This window comes from Mastomys coucha, unplaced genomic scaffold, assembly GCF_008632895.1.
Source record: "Mastomys coucha isolate ucsf_1 unplaced genomic scaffold, UCSF_Mcou_1 pScaffold22, whole genome shotgun sequence".
In the NCBI taxonomy this organism is placed as follows: domain Eukaryota; kingdom Metazoa; phylum Chordata; class Mammalia; order Rodentia; family Muridae; genus Mastomys; species Mastomys coucha.
Genome location: NW_022196905.1, coordinates 57,960,912 through 57,980,787, shown reverse-complemented (window position 1 = coordinate 57,980,787; position 19,876 = coordinate 57,960,912).

Here is a 19,876-nt window from a genome sequence, read left to right as displayed (position 1 = left end):
AGATTCTAATAACAGCGCAGTTGTCTGGAAGTTCTGAGCTGAGTGAACAGCTGCATAGCTCATGAAATAGTTTTTTGTCCTAGAGCTGAAGTGATATAGTTTACAAACGATTTGTCTGGGAAGGTTTGAAACTAAGCAATTCTGGGTGTTTTATAACTCAGACAATTGCAGTTTCTTGTGGGACTTTGTAAGCATTCTGCCTTGCGCAATTTCAAATACAGTCGCACACCGATTAGCAACTGGATGCATCCCGAGAATGTGTTGTTAGGGAAGTCTGACATTGTGTGAACCTGCTTACACTAAGTGGCCCAACCACATGGAATTTACTATCATATATGAGGCCTGTCACTGGCTGGAATATTATTAGTTGGTACATGAATGCACATATAATGTAGACTCACCTATGACGTCACTGGATTTCACTGGCAGATTATTGTCCTTGGGTCTTTTCCTTCTTTTTTGTTTTTGTTTTTGTTTTGATAAATCAGTAAAGATGCCCTCGGTCAATGGCTGGGCATGGGGCAGGATGTTTAGAATTGCATGGGCAAGGACACATAGAGGAACTAGGGGCAGAATCATCATGACTTGGGGAAGTAGGATGGGACACAGAAGCAATGGCAGGAGATAAAGCCAACCAGCCATGTGAGATTTCGTCTAAGTGGCCACTGGCCACTTCCCCAATTGAGCTTGGGGAAGGTTAAGGAGTGAGGAGTGCCCAGCCTTTGAGGTAGCCAAAACATTCAAAAATAAGCCTGTGTGTGTGTGTGTGTGTGTGTGTGTGTGTGTGTGTGTGTGTGTGTATTTCATTGATCCAAAGATAGCTTCTGGATGGTGAGTGGGTGAGATCCCCAGGGAGTCGAAGCTGTATAGCAACAAACCCACCGCTACATTTTTGTTTTGTTTTTGAGACTATGCCTCTGCTTCTGCCCCTGCCCCTGCCCCTGCCCCTGCCTCCCGAGTGCTGAGATTAAAAGTGTGAGCCACTATTCCCAGCCAAGTCTTATCCTTTTCTAAGAAGGTCCTTACCTTTGGAGGTCTGCATCCAATTCAGTAGCTTCCTTTGCCATTTTGTCATGTTACCTTCTATTTAAGTGTAACTAATTGTGTGACTGTTACCAAGTTGCCAAGTATCAAGGGTGATTCTGAAGATGATGGTATCAACTACTTAACTGAGTTAGAACAAAAAGAAACTCCTGAAAGGTCACCCAGTTCATACACATATTATTGTATTCAGTTCACAGAAATTCTATGAAATAGAAATTACTATTCCATGGAGAAACTAGGACTCTGTGAAAGTTTAAGCAACACAACCAAGGCCAGACAGCTGATAAGCTTCAGTACTGAGACCCAAATGTACATGACTGTGATAACAGAACACAGGAAGCAGAGGCAGAAACATCTGAAGTTCCGAAAGAGCCTGGGAACATAGCAAGATTCTGCTTCAAGGTGTGAGATGACTTCAAACCAAGACTTCCACAATTCTTCATTCCTAGAAATAAGTGAGGTCAGAGGTTAGATCTTTAAAATGTTGTAGAACAATATATGATACAATAGTCAATAAATAGAGATTATTGGGACTGCTATTATGTCTCTAAGTCTAAAATAGATACATATACATGTGTTCTTCAATGAAGTGGGTAAAAACACCAATTCCCATTAGATGCTGCTGGATTTGAAGCATCAGAATTTGGCTTCCAGCAGCTTGCTGAACTACGAATGAGGATCTACCCTGTGCTTGTGCTTCTGCTCTGTTCTCAAATCTCTGATCAGCTGCTGGATATGGGTTGTGACAGCGACTATTCCTGTGCACCCATCTAGTTGCTCTCTTTTCTTGGGCGTAGGGCTTTGTTCTATATTGCAGCCTCCCTTGCAGCTATGTCCTCTGGGAAGTACTGGCTAAGTTGCTGAGTTCCAGACAAAGGGTGATGGTGAGCTATGTGCCATGCCTGTTGTCTTATCTGCAGAGATCTCTTCTTGTTGTCAGCTTGAAACAGATCAGGTATTTACCATAGGTGCCATGGGTGAGAGAAACAGATTCTGATGGTTGGCTATATTTACCATAGCTTTGTCCTTGCCGCTTTTCCAAGTAACCACGGTGAAACACTGAGGATAGCCACGCTAGTTCAAATCCTGGCTCTGCCACTCACTGCAGGCCCTTTGGCATCTCTGAGAGCAGTCTTCTGATCTGTAAACTAACTGTGCTGACTTCACAAGGGGACATAAAGTTGGAACCGTAGAGGGGGATGCCTCCTCCAAGGGCCAATCAGCTTTGTGTTACTATAGCAACCATGCGGGGTGGCTACTTACAAAAGAGAAAAGGTGCATTTGGCTCCTTGCTTTTGAGGTTCTGTTCCATAATCAGCTGATTTGGGGCCTGTGGTGAGGCAGTACATTGTGGTGGGAACACACAGCAGGGTAAAAACTCTTACCTGATGGTGAAGTAGACAAGGGGAAAGATTGAGCAAACTCACAGTGATCTGAAAACTCCCACTAGGTCCTACTTCTTAAAGTCCCTATCACTTCCCAATAATCTCACAGGCTGAAGACCAAGCCGTCAGCCCACAGACCCCTGGGGGACCCATAGCCAACCCACAGCAATGAAGTTAGACTTTAAAAACCATCCCTGAGTGGCTTCCACTTTGACTTTCCACCTGACTGATCTCTGAGATTATTGTCAGCCATAAGACCCTTCAGTAGGACTGCCAAAGCCCCTTCCCTGCCTGACTCAGAACACTAACCCATGTTCTTGGGTCACCCCAGAATGCTAATTGCCATAGCGCTCTCTCTCTCTCTCTCTCTCTCTCTCTCTCTCTCTCTCTCTCTCTCTCTGACAGAAGGCAGATGGCAGTAGATGTCAGGCCCTGTGCCCCTGCTCTATCTCTCTGGAAGTCTGCAGCAGGGGAGAACATCCGGGTCCCTGGCTGTGATGGTTACTGTTCATTGTCCTGCTGACAGCATCTGGAGTCACCTGGGAGATGAGCACCCAGGTGGGCCTAGGAAGGCTTACCTTGATTACATCGGTTGGTGTGAGAAGACCCATTTTAACTGCAGACTGGACAATTCCTAGGTAGGAATTTTTTGAACTGCATGTGTGGAATGCAGCATCCTGATCTGTGGATGTGATATGAGCTGACTCTTGCTCTCTTGACTTCAGTGGAACCCTTGAACGGTGAGCAGAAATAAGCCCTCTTCCCTTAATTGCTCTTGTCTCACAGTAGCAGCCAAGAAACTAAGAGGCAGGCTTGCAGTTCTCCCCTTATTTCCTTCAACTGCCCATCTGTTCACTTATTCCTTCATTCATGCCCATTTGTCTGTCCATCCATCCCTACTATGCAATCAATACAACTTACCGCGTGCCAATTGCGTCAGGCACTGGACAGGAAGAAAAGGCCTCTGCCTACTCTCTCACCTAATGAGTGTAAGTGGAGAGGATGGCTGAGCTCTGGTGGGCATGTGGGGTAGAGTTCTGACTTGAGGGATATCAGAGATGGCATATTGCAGGCTTAGAAAAGGCCTGGCATAAACTGTATGCCTGAGTGCAGGTTTTCCACGCAAAGTGCTCAAAAGCCGTTCCTGCCACAACGTCACCACGGAAAAATATACTTTTTAGGCTTACCTGACTGGTGCATTGTTTAGATATAATGTCATCAGCCTTTCTAAGGCCCGCCCTGCTGTCTGGTGAAGACCTACATCCTGCCCTGCTTTCAGCCATACCAGAGCACAATGCTCTGGTTTCCCTCAATCACTGAGATACTCGGGCATACCTCAAATCTCTTTTGTGTCTACGTCCCTTTCCACAACCATCAAAATTTGGCCCAAATGGTCACAAATATCTATAAGGCATCCTGGCTATTTCTAAGAATACTTCATACACATGTGTATACATAAGAGCACCATAGACCTTAAAGTGGCCTCTAAGTTGTGTACAGACTTGAAGGCATGTGCATCGTGTATATGTAAGTCCTATTATGTATGTGAATATGCACCTGAATAATCTCCGGTTTTCTGAGAATTCTAATTATTTGGGATTAGCTGTTGCTACAGCCAGCTTTCCAATCTCAGAAATAGGAGACCGTCCACAGCTTACTTTGCCATCAGAGACAAAGCTGAGACACCCAGCACATGTTGGAAGCACTTGAGTGATATGAGATGTATTCTACCATTCACCTTTGAGAAAGGGTTTTCTTTGCTAGCCAGAGCGTGAGTGATTTCCTCCATCCCTTTCAAACGACAGTGAGGCTCCAGGATCCACACCAAATCAGGAGTGGCTCACCGCTGAGTCACTGGATGTTTGTTGATGGACGATATTATTTGTGCTCTCTGTTATCTCTGCTGGAGCCCTCTCAGTGGCTCCTCCCTATTGATGACTCCTAAATCCTTAGAATTCTTTGTGGCCATGAGAGTAACCTTTGGGTTCAGACAGGAGAAGAAAGATTTCTTTTAGATGTTGTTAGTAAAAAAAAAAAAAAAAGTAATGATGCCATTCATAATAGCAACCACCAATGCATGCATGCATGGGTAGCACGCTCCTCTCTCTGGGTCCAGTATTCTTAGTATTGATACAGTCCTTCCTCTAGTGTTCCTGACAGTCTTTCAGTTACATCTTGCAGGTGTTCTGAGAGGTAGGCTCTAACTTCCATCCCAGTCTTTCAAATAAGGATGTTAAAACACAGAGAGATTCAGTAACCGAAAGTCACAAGGAACCAGGATTTGATGCCCCAGCCTGGCTCTCAATGTCCCAGCTTTTTCCTCACTATGCTTCACTGACATTACCAGCCCTGGCATTACCAAGGACAGGAAGAGGAGCCATGGAGAAGGGGAGGGAGGATCTTCAAGCCCAGCTCTCGATAGAGGTCTCCAGCAGAGGGCACCCATGACTTAAATTATGTGGGTTCCCACTTGAGAAAAAAAACCCGATCCTAAAACTTTGTCCATTAGTCTTGAAATATTTCGAGTGTACTAATTAGAGAAAGATCCAGTACATGGGGGAAAAGGAAGTTGATGTTTCAGAGCATTTCTTGGAGGACTTGCAAAAGGGGCATTTAACCTAATAAGGGGCATAGAACCTAATAAACCAAGCTCACTGCCAGACACTCCCATGGGAAAGCCTGCTCACCATGGACTTGCAGACCCTTGACAGTATGGGGTGAAGCCCTATGTTTTGTAAAGAGTTTAGGGGGATTCAGCCCATCCGCACCTATGTGTTCTGGGGAGTTTTCTGTCTAGGGGTATTTGTCACATCCTTTGCAGGAAATTACCTCAGAGGGACAATCCAGGAAGGCCACACCAGAGGTCAGATGCAGAACTACCCCTTGCATAGAGTCTCTGTGAGGGAGATCTTTGCAGTTCTTTATCTTTTCAGTACACGTGGTTAACAATGAGTGTGATCTATTTTTATTCTATGTTCATTGGTGTGTTGCCTGCATGTATGTCTGTGTAAGAGTGACAGATCTAGAACTAGAGTTACAGTTGTAAGTTACCACATGGGGGCCGGGAATTGAATCAGTCCTCTGGAAGAACAAACAGCCAGTGCTCTTAACCAGTGAGCCATCTCTTCAGCTCCCTCTTTTGGTTTTCCAAGACAGGGTTTTGCTGTGTAGTCCTGGAACTCTGTACTAAGATGACCTGAACTCAGAAATCATCCTGCCTCTGCCTCCCAAGTACTAGGATTAAAGGCTTGTGTCACTCGGAAGCTCTTAGGGCAAATGGGCCAAGTTTTTTTCTGGTTGTAAGAAAGTTTCTCCAACCTTCTACACGTGGCTCTGCTGCTCTGAGGAATGTGATAAATTTGGGGGATCTTCAGCAGTCTCTCTGTTATAGTTTATTTGTATCCTATGAAGCCCATCTATGAAAGACATGAGGTGATGTTGTAAGGTGCTGAAGTCCTGAATGGGTGGGGCCAGTGCTCCGCCTCTTCGTGCTCTTCAGCCAGGCACTCCCCATGACCAGAGGTGGACATCTCACCAGATACCAGATCTGCTAGTGCCTCGGCCTTAAACTTCCAAACTCCTAAACTCTCAACAACATATATTTCTGCTGTTTGTAAAGTGTCTAAGTTTGTGACATTTTATTGCAGCAGACAAAATAGATAAAGACAGTCCCAGAGTGATCCCTTTTCTGTGTGTCCTGTGACAAAGGCAAGTAGACTCAATGTTAACTCAGAGGGAAATGCCCTGGGAGCAGCCTCCAGCCGGGGGCTAGGTTCAGAACCTAGAACTTCCTCTTGTGGGCTCATCAGCCGCCCCTGGGCAGCCTGTGTACCGACTGGCTCTGGACCACAGCTTCCTCACTAGCGAAATGAAAACAGTGAGCTTCACCCTCAGCGTGATCCACAAATAAGGTAAGGATCTGAGGCTTAGTGGGGGACGCACAGCCAACATGCCTCTGTATGCCTCAGCGGCTGTGTTTGTGCAGGTCAGCGCTCCATGGAAAGGAACTTTGACATCTATCTTTGCCGAGGGCTTCACTGATGTCCCAGCAATTTCTTCTACTCTAGGTGACATGACCAAACTTCAGACTTTCCCAGGGAGCTTGACGACCTTCCCTCTATCTTTCCCAAATGCAAACTCCGCCCACTTCTGGGTGATATAGGAATTCTCTTTTCCTGGAGTCAGGTGCCTAGGCACTTTTCCCTCAGAACCGACAAGCTTGGAGGTCAGCTGAAGTTCAGGAGGGACTCCGTTCTATTCACTGTTTATAGATCTGCGGAGTTTCTAAGTCAAAAGCCCATTTGGGGCCTCCAGAGCCAAGGCCAAGAGGGCAAGCATACAATGCAGCCCTTCTTTGGAGGCCTTGTTTACCTTCCGGGAGCAGGCAGGGTGTGGCAAGAACTTCTGGGTGGCGAGAATTGCAGGGTGTGGTGAGAATGCTGGGTGTGGCTGCCCAGGCCAGGCCTTGAAAAAGCTGCCAAGCAACAAGGCAGGAGACCCAGTGGCCCAGGTCTGACTGTGGGGAAGTGGCTGGTGGTGTTTGTTGAGGCCTGGCTCTGTGGTAGAGTAACTACAGCCCTGACTGCCTTGCTTGCCAAACACAGTAAGTAATAGGATAGATAGCACACCAAAAACTTACCCTCAGCATGGTCCTCCATAGCTTTCCGGTCATGTTAAAAAGTAAGCCCCAGGGGGCTTTGTGGGAGTCTTGGCACCCTCCTTCACTATCTTTTTTTTTTTTTTAAAGATTTATTTATTTATTTTATTTATATGAGTACACTGTAGCTGTCTTCAGACACAGCAGAAGAGGGCATCACATCTCATTACAGATGGTTGTGAGCCACCATGCAGTTGCTGGGAATTGAACTTAGGATCTCTGGAAGAGCAGTCAATGCTCTTAACCACTGAGCCATCTCTCCAGCCCCCCACCGCCACCCCCCACCTTCACTATCATTGTGACCTTGGTGAACTGGCTGGAGATGCTAACTTAATCCACATGGACTTGCAGCATTTCTTCCATCCCCGAGTGACCCAGAGGTTGGGGCTGAGCCTGGATCCATCCAGGATCAAGTGACCTTCAACCATCCATGAGAAGGTTATTTTGGAGACTGTAGAAGACCAGATAGGGTTCTAGGAAGAGATGAGTCTGAACTCGGAACCAGGAAGCCACTCTTTACCCTCTAACTCCCTGGATGAGACATTCACCTTGAAGAAGACCCAAGGAAGAGACAGGAATCCATTCCACAGTTTTATTTGTGAGGATTAAAAGGGCCATTGGCTTAGAACATCTATGGTACAGAGAAGCTTCTACACAGACCAAGCCACTCACCCTTCCCAGGTATGGCTCAGACGTGTCCAAACTTCAAGCCCATGAACCACATGTACCCAGGATAGGTATGAATGTGGCCCAACCAAAATCATAAAAGTTACTTCAAACATTATAAGATCATTTACAGTTTAAAACAAAAACAAACAAACAAACAAACAAAGCCAAAAAAACAAAAAAAAACCCCAAAACCCAAATCAACTCTATTTCGTGGTTCTGGAGGCAGCTCAACATCTTTCCTACTTGGAACCCCAGACTTTCTAGGATTAGAGAAACATTGCAAGAATGTGTGAGGTTCCCATCTCAACTTTTCAGGGTTCCATGTTCACCTACACCCACAGCCACCCCACACCCACAGCCGTTGTCACCCAAAGGTTTTAAGCTCCGGGTAAATGTTGATCACACAAATCCGTCTTCCCGGGCCTGACTGTCTGAGCGAGCTGTCTGGGGGTACTCCAAGTTGCTACTTTGGACTCAAGCCAAAAAGACCGACTCCGTCGCCTGAGAAAACAGATGGTCTAAGACTGTAACAGCAACAAGACTGGGAGTGGATCCCAGCTTTGGGGGCTTTAGTTTTGGGATTTCTCTGTCTGGAAAAGATATAAAGTACAGAGAAGCACAGTCCTTGGTGCATCCTGCCAGTGAGGACTTACAGGGAACTCTGGTGTGGGAGGGATGTTCCCGGAACAATAAGAGTGTGGAGAGTGACCCAGAGGCCGGGTGATAGGGTTGAAGGTGGGCCAGCCTGGCTTTAGAGTCTTGATGTAAGTGTGGGAGAAGCAGGTGGACTTGAGGGACCTTCCAGACCTTGGCAAGATTGTGTAATGGGATGAAGGAAACACACTGGATGCCCGGCCGGTTCCCAGAACAGTCTCAGAAGCTCTGTGAGGGCCTCAGACTCTGTTGTGAATAGAGAGAGACTCCCGGGGTGATGGAGTGGGAGTATGAACTAGAGCTTCCTCTACCTACCCCCACCCCCATTCCACCCCGCTTCCAGGTATTGCAGAGAAGAACCAGAGGGCAAAGTCCAAACGGAGCTGAACCCCTAGCATGAAGAGGCGCTTTAGGAATCCACAGCCAGAAAGCATCCACCATTTCAATTTGGTTCAGTTTGATTCAATCAGACAGCTATTCCTAAGTGTGCACTGTGTGCCAAGTGCAGGGCTGGAATATAGCAACGAGGAGAGAGACAGACCCTGCCACATGTTAGATTTCTAACCTACAGGGAGAGACAGACGAAAACACAAGTATGTTTCGTTTAATTTTCAACAGTCCTGTGCGCCACAGGACAGCTGTGACATTGCCTCCAGGGACAGAGCTGCTTTGTGGCTCCCACCCCATCCGTGGACCTGCTGGCCCCAGAAGCAAAGTGGTAGCCAGTTAGCAGCTCGCCCCTCAGCCCCTCCTATACTTACTGCTTCCTCTAGCTCAGCGGTCATTTTGAAAGCTGCTTCTTTCTTTCTTCCTTTCTTTTTCTTTTTTTTTTTTTCCTCAATTGAACCTGGTTTTTCCAGTTTCTCTTGGCAGAAACTCTGGTCTGCTGAAGCCTCCTGCATCCTACACAGAAACAGAAATCTCCTCTTTTACTTTCATGTATTTCTTTCTTGTTTGGTTAGTGTGTGTACGCGTGTGTGGGTGTACTGTTGTATGTGTGTGTGTTGTTGCTGCTGCTGCTGTTGTTTTAAGACACAAATTGCACACGAATGTAAATATCTTCACACAAAATTTTAAAAGTATTTGGGACCATAAGAGTCAGTCCTCTTTGCCCTTGCTTCCTTCAGTTCTCACCTGAGTGACTCTCTCTCAGGCTGTGACATCCGTGGCCACCCTGTTCCGCTCTTTATTTGGTAGCTAAGGAGAAAGGCAGCGGCTTAGTCTGCCATGCCTTTGCAAGCTCAGCTTAAACTTTCACTTTCTTGCTATCTGCAAGAAACCCTAACCCTCCTTTGTGCGTGCGCCCCTCCCCCACTCGGCCCGTGGTTAGCGCAGGACTTCTTCAGCGTTCCCCACTGCCAAGCCCTTTTAGGGGGAGAAAATTTTATGCAACCCCGGATATACAAATATATAAAATAGGTATACAATTTAAACATTGACAGAAAATAAATCATAAAGAAATGCATTTTAAAGCAATTATTTGGTCTGTGTAATTTTACCACTTGTTAAAGACAAATGTAATCCTTCACATCAGCAAGATGCATGTGCTTATTTATTTTTACATAAATAATTAAATCTTAGCTGAATATTTGATACTGCAGAGCGTAAACTATCTGACATTTTTTGAATCGGTTGATATTTTGATATATAGTCATTAGTAGTAAAAATTCCCCTTTACATGCATATATAGTATAAAAATGGAATAAGCATGTTTAGGATCATTTTAGAAACTAACTCCAAGTCAAAATTCACTTAGTGATTTTTAAATAGAATCCAAGCCAGTGACTCAAATGGCAGTTTTAAAGATCAAACCCGCAGGGCAGTGGTGGTGCATGCCTTTAATCCCAGCACTTGGGAGGCAGAGGCAGGCAGATTTCTGGGTTCGAGACCAGCCTGGTCTACAGAATGAGTTCCAGGACAGACGGGGCTACACAGAGAAACCCTCCAGACTCACATGGTAGAAGGAGAAAACTGGTGCCTACAAGTTGTTCTCTGACCCTGAATGTGCTAGTGGCACAACGTGCTCACCTACCACCCATATGTACACATGCACACATCCCATTCCTCCCCCATACCAATGTTAGTTAGTTAGTTGGTTAGTTAATTAGTTAGTCAGTCTATTGTAGGCAGGGACTATATAGCCCCTTGATGACCTGAAACTCACTATGTAGGTATCTTAGTGTCTCTATTGCTGTAAAGAGATGCCATGACCATGGTAACTGTTACAAATGAAAACATGTAATTGGGTTGGCCTACAGTTCAGAGATTTAGTCTATTATTGTCATGGTGAAGAGCATGCAGCACAAAGGCAGACATGGTGCTAAAGGGGAATAGTTGAGAGTTCAACATTTGGATCAGCAGACAGAAGGGAGAGAGAGAGAGAGAGAGAGAGAGAGAGAGGGAGAGGGGGATGGAGAGGGAAAGGGAGAGGGAGAGGGGGATGGAGAGGGAAAGGGAGAGGGAAAGGGAGAGGGAGAGGGAGAGGGAGAGAGAGGGGGGGAGAGGGGGATGGAGAGGGAGAGGGAGGGGGAGAGGGAGAGGGAGACTGGGCCTGGCTTGAGCGTTTGAAACCTTAAAGCCAACCACCAGTGAGATATTTCCTCCGACAAGGCCACATCTCCTAATATTGCTATCTCCTAGGAGCTCATGGTGGACTATGTTCATGCACACCACCACCACAGAAGACCAGGTTGGCTTTAAACTCACAGGGATCCTCCTGCTTCTGCCTCTCAAGTCTTGGAATCAAAGGCGGACGCCACCATGCCAAACCCAAAAATATATATATTTTAAAATTAAAGTCAAACATTCTCATATAATCCAAAAATATACTAACTTGATGCTTACTGAGGAACAATAGTAAAAATATACTTTAAAATTATTTCTGTAATTAAACTTTTATGTTTCCATAAGCACAGACATCTTCGTATACACAGTTAAAATAGTGCAGTTCCTAATATACATAGCATACAGTAGTCTCCACTCGGAGCCAAGCTGTTCTGCTGACTGTTCACTGCCAGGCCTGGCTATACTGTAGCTACGACCATGTATAGCTACACTGTAGCGACGGCCATGTGTGGCTACACTGTAGCAACGATGCACAGCACATGCAGTGTATGTTCAGTCAGGGCTTCAGTGAAGTCACAGATAGCAACAAAGACAAGGGGAGCCAGAAGCAGGTCAGGTTCTCTATGTGTTTGATTTTCTGTAAATTTTTGGTCTTTGAGCATTCAAAAACCTTTTATTTACGTCCCCACATTCAGTCATACCCCCCTACACACACACACACATGGGATCACATTACAGTTTAAGAAGCTATGTATTAGAAGGTTGCTGGACTTTCCACTAAACACATTCACTACTTTATCCTTTTCCAGTAAAAGTGGGGATGTTTTGGCAATGTTAAGTATAGGGAAAAGATAGGAGAATGTGGCAACTCAAATGTGCAACTTTTGTGTAAGGACTATCCTGTTGTGGATTTGGTCTAGTGCTGCATGTATTATGTTAATTTTGCTCCCCCAAATTGTACATCTCTACTTAAGACACAGAAGGATCCCACCCCTAGTTGGTTTTGATTGGTAAATAAAGTTGCCCACAGCCAATTGGCTGGGCAGGGAGACAGAGGCGGGACTTTAGGCTTCCTGGGCATGGGACTGAGGAACCACTAAGAGGGAGAGTCGCCATGCTGGAATAGGAGTAGAGGCCAGGTCTTAGAAGTGCCGGATAGACTACACAGCTGTCATGTAGGTGATGGGAAATTCAGCCCCAGAGGGTTGCAGGTCTGGATCCAGGGCAGCCAAGATGGAATATGGGTTTTAGTAAGTAATATCTCAGGAATATCGGAGGGGAGTGTGTTAGCTAAGTGGAGGTTTGGAAGTGGCCCAGCTATTGACCTGTTTAAGGCATATTAAAATATAAGACAGCAGGTGTGTGTGTGTTTTTCCTTTGAGAGCCCACAACGTTGGGGCGGGTAGTGAGGAACGCTGCGGGCGGGAAGATTGGAGTAGCATTACTTGAATACTGCTACACTACCCGAATGAAAGCTAAATTGGAAAAAGCAAAGCCAGGCAAGCCACCCTTGCTACTTGTTTGGGTAACAGCATCACGTATATCTGTGCTGTGATCACCAATAGCCATAGAAACTTATCAGAGGTGACGCCAGAAGACACCGTGTGACACCGTGTGGCTTGTTGGTCCCATCCATTAATCTTCTTTTTAGCTGCCTTCCTACAATTACTACCCTAGTTTTGTCTTTTCTCTTCGCTGGAATTTATTGCTTTTTTTCTCCCACCTTGTAGTGCCAAGGCTGGAATCTCTGTCTTTGAATATGTTGCTCAGCATCTTAAGAACTGAGCTATGTCCCAGCTCTATTTTCTCTTAAAAGATAGAACCAGCAAGGTGGCTCGTTTGGTAAAGTGCTGGCCAGCAAGGTTGATGATTCCAGATCTATCACAGGAATATCTTACTCCTTGTTACCAACTTCTGTCTTAGTCAGTATTCTATTGCTGTGGTAAAACACCACGACCAAGGCAACTTATAAAGGAAACTGTTCACTTTGGGGCTTCCGGTTTCAGAGTACAAGAGTCCATGATGATCACAGCAAGGAGCATGTCAGCAGGCTGGCAGGCATGGTGCTAGAGCAATAGCTGAGAGCTCACATCTTAATCCACAAGAACAAGGCAGAGAGAGAGACACACAGAGAGAGAGATAGAGAGAGACAGAGGGAAGGAGGGAGGGAGAGGGAGAACTTGGAATAGCATGGGAGTTTGACACCTCAAAGCCAGTCAGTCCCCCAGTGACCCAACTCCAAGAACGTATCTCACAAATAGTTCCACCAACTGAGGCTCAAACATCAAACAACTAAGTCTATGGGGGGGCCACTCTCATTCTAACAACCGTAATTGCCAACCAAGACCTAAAGGGGCAGAAGAAAAGAGACTTTTGACTGCTGTATAAAGATGTATTAGGGAGAAGTTAGAAAGGTCAGGTTGGGTGATGGATGTATTCAATCCAATCACTCCAGAGGTAGAGTCAGGGGGATCTCTTTGAGTTCAAGGCCAACTTGGTCTACATAGCAAGTTCCAGGCCAGTCAAAATTACATAGTAAACCTTGTCTATTTAAAAGAAAAAGGGAGGGGGGGAGGAAAGAAGGAAGGGTGAAGCAAAACAACTAAATCAACATATCACCATACCTACCACACCCTTAGCAATGTCTTCAAAGGCTTGTCTTGTATCTATACCCTAGGAGGGATGGATCAGCTTGAACTATGAAGTCTGGGTCTCCTACTTTTCCTCACTGGACTAGATTGGATTTCATCAGGAGAACCTGATGGCCCCTAGTCAGTTGGTTTGGCTCAGTTTGCATCAATCCATCGAAAATGTACACATTAATTTTTTTTAAAATATTGTTTAAATCTCTCCCTCTTTTTAAAAATGAGTTATTTATTTATTTTATGTATGTGAGTACACTGTAGCTGTACAGATGGTTGTGAGCCTTCATGTGATTGTTGGGAATTGAATTTTAGGACTTCTGCTCACTCCGGTCAACCCCGCTCGCTCAGTCCCTGCTTGCTCTGGCCCAGAGATTTATTTATTATATGTAAGTACACTGTAGCTGTCTTCAGACACACTAGAAGAGGGTGTCAGATCTCATTATGGGTGGTTGTGAGCCACCATGTGGTTGCTGGGATTTGAACTCAGGACCTTTGGAGGAGCAGTCAGTGCTCTTATCTGCTGAGCCATCTCGCCAGCCCCACATTAAATTTTTATAAACACTGTCAAGACTCTCTGAAAGGCCTATTGGTCTTTCTATTACAAGTGTTTGGAGAATGAAAAAAAAAGGGGAGGGGGTTATGGTTAAGACCACTGGCTGCCCTTCCAGAGATCTGGAGTTTAATTCCCAGTACCTACACTGTGGCTCTTAACCATCTATAATGGTATCTGATTGCCTCTTCTGGTGTGCATGATATAGAACACTCATATACATAAAATACATGAATAAATCTGAAAAAAAAAGGCCCAAAGACAAAACCAAAAGTGTTTGACAATGTCTTTTCTTATAGCCACCCTCTTTGGTTGATTTCTTAAAAAGATTTTTGCACAGACATTCTTTTAGTTATGTATATATGTATACCCCTGTAGGGGTATGTGCATGTGAATGCAGGTGCCTGCAGAGGCCAGGAGCATCAGATCACTGGGAGTTGCAGATAGTTGTGAGCTGTCCAACATGGGTGCTAGGAATCAAACTCAGGTGGAATGGAAGAGCAGAAAGCAGTCTTGACAGCTAAATATTTTCTCCAGCCACCTGCCAAGGATCAGCCTTGGCTGGAGGGGGGTTCTGAGAGAAGGGGTGTCTGGGAGCAGTGGAAAGACTGACTCGAAGTCAAATTGTGGGGCACAGCTGATGACCTGTGTTCTGTTCAGGTCTGCTCCCTAGGACAGCTTTCTCTGTAGATAGCTCATGGCTCTGCTGTCTGCTAGAGACAGCTCTCTGTTTGAGACAGCTCTCTCTTACTAGAAATAATTCTAAATGCTCTTTGGATAGCTCATGAGTTTTCTGATCAAAATCAGAAAAACTGCTAGGAAAAAAAAAAAAACTTGTATTTTCCCACCAAGTCAAAAATTCTGTTAAAAAAAAAAAAGTCTAAAAGTAATTCTTGGGTTTTCCTATCAAAATCAGAGAGCAAGAAAAAAAAAATTCTAAAAGAGCTGTGTTAGCTCTCAAAGCAGTGTTCCCGCTGGATAGCTGCTAGAAAACCTTCTAAAAGATCTGCATTAGCTCTTTAAGTAATTCTTGGGATTTTTGAACAAGGTCAGAAACCCTGTTAGAAAAAGCTATGAAAAATTCCAAAAGATTTGTGTTCACTCTCCATGGATTTTCTGACCAAAATCAGAAATCCTGTTGAATTTTTTTTTTCTAAAAGGGCTGAGTTCATTCTCCAGAGATCTCCAGTCAGCACAACTCTTGCTAGAAAAACAAACAAACAAGCAAATAAAAAACTCTAAAAGAATTTATAGTACTATCCTTCTCTGCTAGCTAATCTCATGCAAACCAAAAAGGCCCAGTCTTGTATTACATATCAATTCAGTCATTTACTCCAGGTTTCTTCTTGACCATCCCACAAATCAGCATTCCATGACCCCAGTCCCTTGATTATTAGAAAAAGACAGCAAGCATTTCTTTTTTTAACATTGCAAAAGAATTCAGAGATCTGTCTGCTTTTGTTAAGCACAGACAGTAAGCTAGCTAGGTGGGATCCTGCCCTGAAATTATTCCTACTATGCCTGGGCCTGGACCTAAACTCCCTCTCTCCTAGGCTGACCTTGATCCCAGGGATCTGCTTGTCTTTGTAAGTACAAACAAAAACTTAGCCGGATGGAATCTTGCCCTTTGATCAGTGCTCCCTAAATCTTTCTATCTCCTTCTTTAGGATTTTTCTGACAAGCTGGCTCATAGTGCAGCTGGTTCCTTTAGATTTGTGAAGCTTTCTATGCAATTCATACTGCATCCTTATATTTTGCATAGTTGAGAAATTATATATTTTTGAACTCATGTTTTCAGAGTTCTTTCCCACAGCCTTAAGGGCTGTCCTGGAGGTCTTAGCATTTACCATTGTTGCTAAGGACATTAAACACACCCTTGCTTCTCAGACTCATGCTGACTGTGATTATTACGGAGTCATTGACCTTGGCGGAGAGGACATCCCCCCAAAGGAGGAACATGTATATATGTGTATATATATATATATATATATATATATATGCAAGCTTTATACCCACAGCAACCACCATGGAGGCCCACACCTGCTAGCTCTATTCCAGGGGCAGGGAGGAAGCATGTCATGCCATCCCTGCCATGACCAATTCAGACTCAGCAGCCACCCCCACCACACCTTTTTCATTTTTACCATTTGCATGTCTTTGTCCATTCTGAAGCTGTAAGAGGTAAAATAGTGAAATTAATTATAATATATCAAGCAATGCACTGTGTAGCATTTTACAAATGCCACTTCACTTAATCCCGATAATCCTTTCAGCTAACTATGAGCCAGTCCAGGCAGAAAGGTTGAATCAACCCTTCTGGTCATATACAACTCATAAGGACAAGATGACTGTGTGAACTAAGGTCACTCGTTTTGTGCTTAAGAGCTGAGGCAGCAGATACAGACTTTATGAAAAGGGTTGTCTTTGAATTTTGTGTGTGATTTTTTTTTTTCGAGACAGGGTTTCTCTGTGTAGCCCTGGCTGTCCTGGAAGTCACTCTGTAGACCAGGCTGGCCTCAAACTCAGAAATCCACTTGCCTTTGCCTCCCAAGTGCTGGGATTAAAGGCGTGCGCCACCACTGCCCGGCTTGTGTGTGATTCTTAAAAAATTGCTTTTATATGTATATGTGTGCATTTGCAAGTATGAACCAAGCAAGTGAATTCAAAGACAGTCAGGTCTCTATGGTCTATGTGGTTAGACCCTATCTAAAGTAATAAATAAAATTTAAAAAATAAAATAAAGTATATGAGGGTCTAATAAGGTATATGAGGGTCAGCAGGTAAAAGTTCCCATCACACAAGGTTGTGACCTGTGTTTGATCCCAGGAATGCTTGGTAGAAGGAGAGAACCGACTGATGCAGCCTTGGGGAAGGTTGTCCTCTGACCTCAACCAGCATACATTCTGGAACACAGGGAGAAAAACAATTGTCTTCCAATTTTCTCATAGCTAGTCTGGGGTTCTGGTAGGCAGGTACCTGAGTTAATATTTGCCCTTGTGATTCACAAGAAGGTGTGTGTGTGTGTGTGTGTGTGTGTGTGTGTGTGTGTGTGTGTGTGTGCCAAACACTGCATCTTATTTAATGCTGGTCAGAAATGAGCTAGCAGAGGGAGACGCAGTCTGTGTGTTTTGGCTGGGAAAGGAGTCAGCAGTTTGGGGAAAGTGGCCTCGGCTGCTGTCATTTCTCAGAATGCCAAAAGAGCTTAACATATGACAGCCCCCGGGTCACCAGGGCAGCACTGGAGACAATGAATTCAGGGACCTGAGATGTCCCCTCCGTTTCCTCCCTTCCTCTTCTGTGACCATGCCCCCATCTGCTCACCACCTCTTCCCTTTCCACTGTGGGAGCAGAGCCATGGCTGGGAGGCCTTGGCAGCAGCTGGATTTGTGGGCCACAGATCCATTTTGGTTATGAGCCAGGTGTGCAGCCACACGGGGTCAGAGGTGGATTTCCTGTGAAGATGCTGAGCTTGCAACTTCATGGGTCTTTCCGAACCCTGGGAGGGGCTTCGTGTTGTGAATGAACATTTGATGCTATTTTAACTTCCCGATTTTTCCTCTCTGACTTCCCTTCATGTTAATGGGTCTTGAGCATCTGTAGGCACTTTTACAGGGTTCACCTATAGGAATATTAACTAGGATATGATTTAGCTTGGGCTAAGTAGGCTTTAGTCACGTTTTGTGTCATTTCCAGGGTGTGTTTTGTCAGTTCATCCCAGAGTGGGAACATAGCCAAGAATCCTTTTATTTCCCACCAAAACTTCCTCTGCTGCTTGCACCTGACTAGAGAGAAAGCCGAAGGACTCAGAGTTGTGTCACAATAAGAGTCAGTCCTGAGAAGATGGGATTTCAGAGTAAAAGTCCTCAGAAATTCTAATAACCATGTCGGGTAACTAGGGACCATATATGAGGAACTACTATTGTGGGGATGTGCTTGATTGGGAATTCCTTGTGTTGTTTGTTTAAATTTGTTCCTAATTCATCATCCACAAAGGGAAGTGGTCAATTACAAGTGTACTCTTGTTTAACTTATGTTTTTTTAGTTTTATCATTTTTTCCCTCTCTTTTTGCTAGTGTTTTTTTTTTTTTTTTTAGGATGGGCACTCAAATAAATGTTTTATTAAAAAGAAATGTAGGGCTGGAGAGATGGCTTGGGATTAAAAACAAGTATTGGTTTTGCAGAGGGGTTGAATTCCCAGCACCCACATCAAGCAGCTCACAACCACCTATGACTCCAATTTCAGGGGATACAATACCCTCTGGCCTACATGGACACCTACCTGCAGATTTAATTCAAGCAGACACACATGCACTTAATATATATATATATATATATATATAGTATATATATGTATATATATGAATATTTTAATTAAGTAAGTAATTCATTTACAAAGAAACAAATCAACAAATGTCTTGTGACACCTGGCCCAGATGCACCAAAAGAGAGAGAGAGAGAGAGAGAGAGAGAGAGAGAGAGAGAGAGAGAGAGAGAGAGAGAGAGAAAGAAACATGGAAGTATACATGGGTCAAGGCTAGCCCATTCATAGCACTGGCAGTCATCAGAAACATGAAAACATAAACAGGGCAGTTGTCATCAGCTCTGGGCCAAATAGAAGTCCTTTCCTGTTGAGAATTCACCCAGTGAAATAATGCAACAAGAGCAATTATGCATATGCAGCTATGCATTTTCTTTTACACTTGTTTGTTTGTTCAGCATGTGAGTGTATATGCCATAGTGCTCATGTGAAAGTCAAAGGATAGATTACTGAAGTTAGTTCTCTCCTTCAACCATATGGGTCCCTGGGATTGATCTCAGGTTGTCACACCCGCCTTTACTAGGATGACCCATCTTTCCAGCCCTATATATTTCCTTTTGACAGAATCACAAGATGTAGATTTTTATCCTAATTTCTACAGAAACAGAATATAAGCTTATAGTAGTTCTACAAAGCATCTACTTATATATGATGTCAAACACTGAATTATCTAATGACTAATAATAAAAAAGAAATTTTAAGACTAGTAAGGTGGCTCAGGAGGTAAAGGAATTTGCTGCCAAGACAGATGACCTGTGTTCAAGCTCCAGGACTCCCATGGTAGATAGAGAACCAACTCCTTAATGTCCTCTGACCACTCCATACAGAGGTAGTGCCAGGTACAGCAGTCCCTACACACAATATAGATAGATAGATAGATAGATAGATAGATAGATAGATAGATAGATAGATAGATAATAGATAAATGATAAATAGAAGGTAAATAGGTACATAGATAATAGAAAGATAGACAGATAGGTAAGTGAATATTTTAAAGAAATGAAAATTTCCCAAATTAGGGGAAAGGCAACTTGTTATTCTATTCTCAGAGAAATATTATAATTATCCAGGAGTAATGACTCATACCACAAATCCCAGCACTGTAGGAGGCTGAGGCAGAAGAATGGCATCAGGCTGCTGGCTTGGACTACCTAGCAAGACCCTGTGTTACCTCTCCTGCTGCTCAAAACAGCAATGTGACACAAACCATGTTTTTGAGATACAAATACTATGCAAGCAAAAAAAAAATGTGGTCAACCTGAGCCTTTGTTCCCCAAATTTGACAGGCAGAGGCAGGTAGGTTTCTGTGAGTTGAAAGACAACCTCGTGTATACAGTGAGTTCCAGGATAGCCAGGGGTATATAGAGAAACCTTGATTCAGCTCGCTCG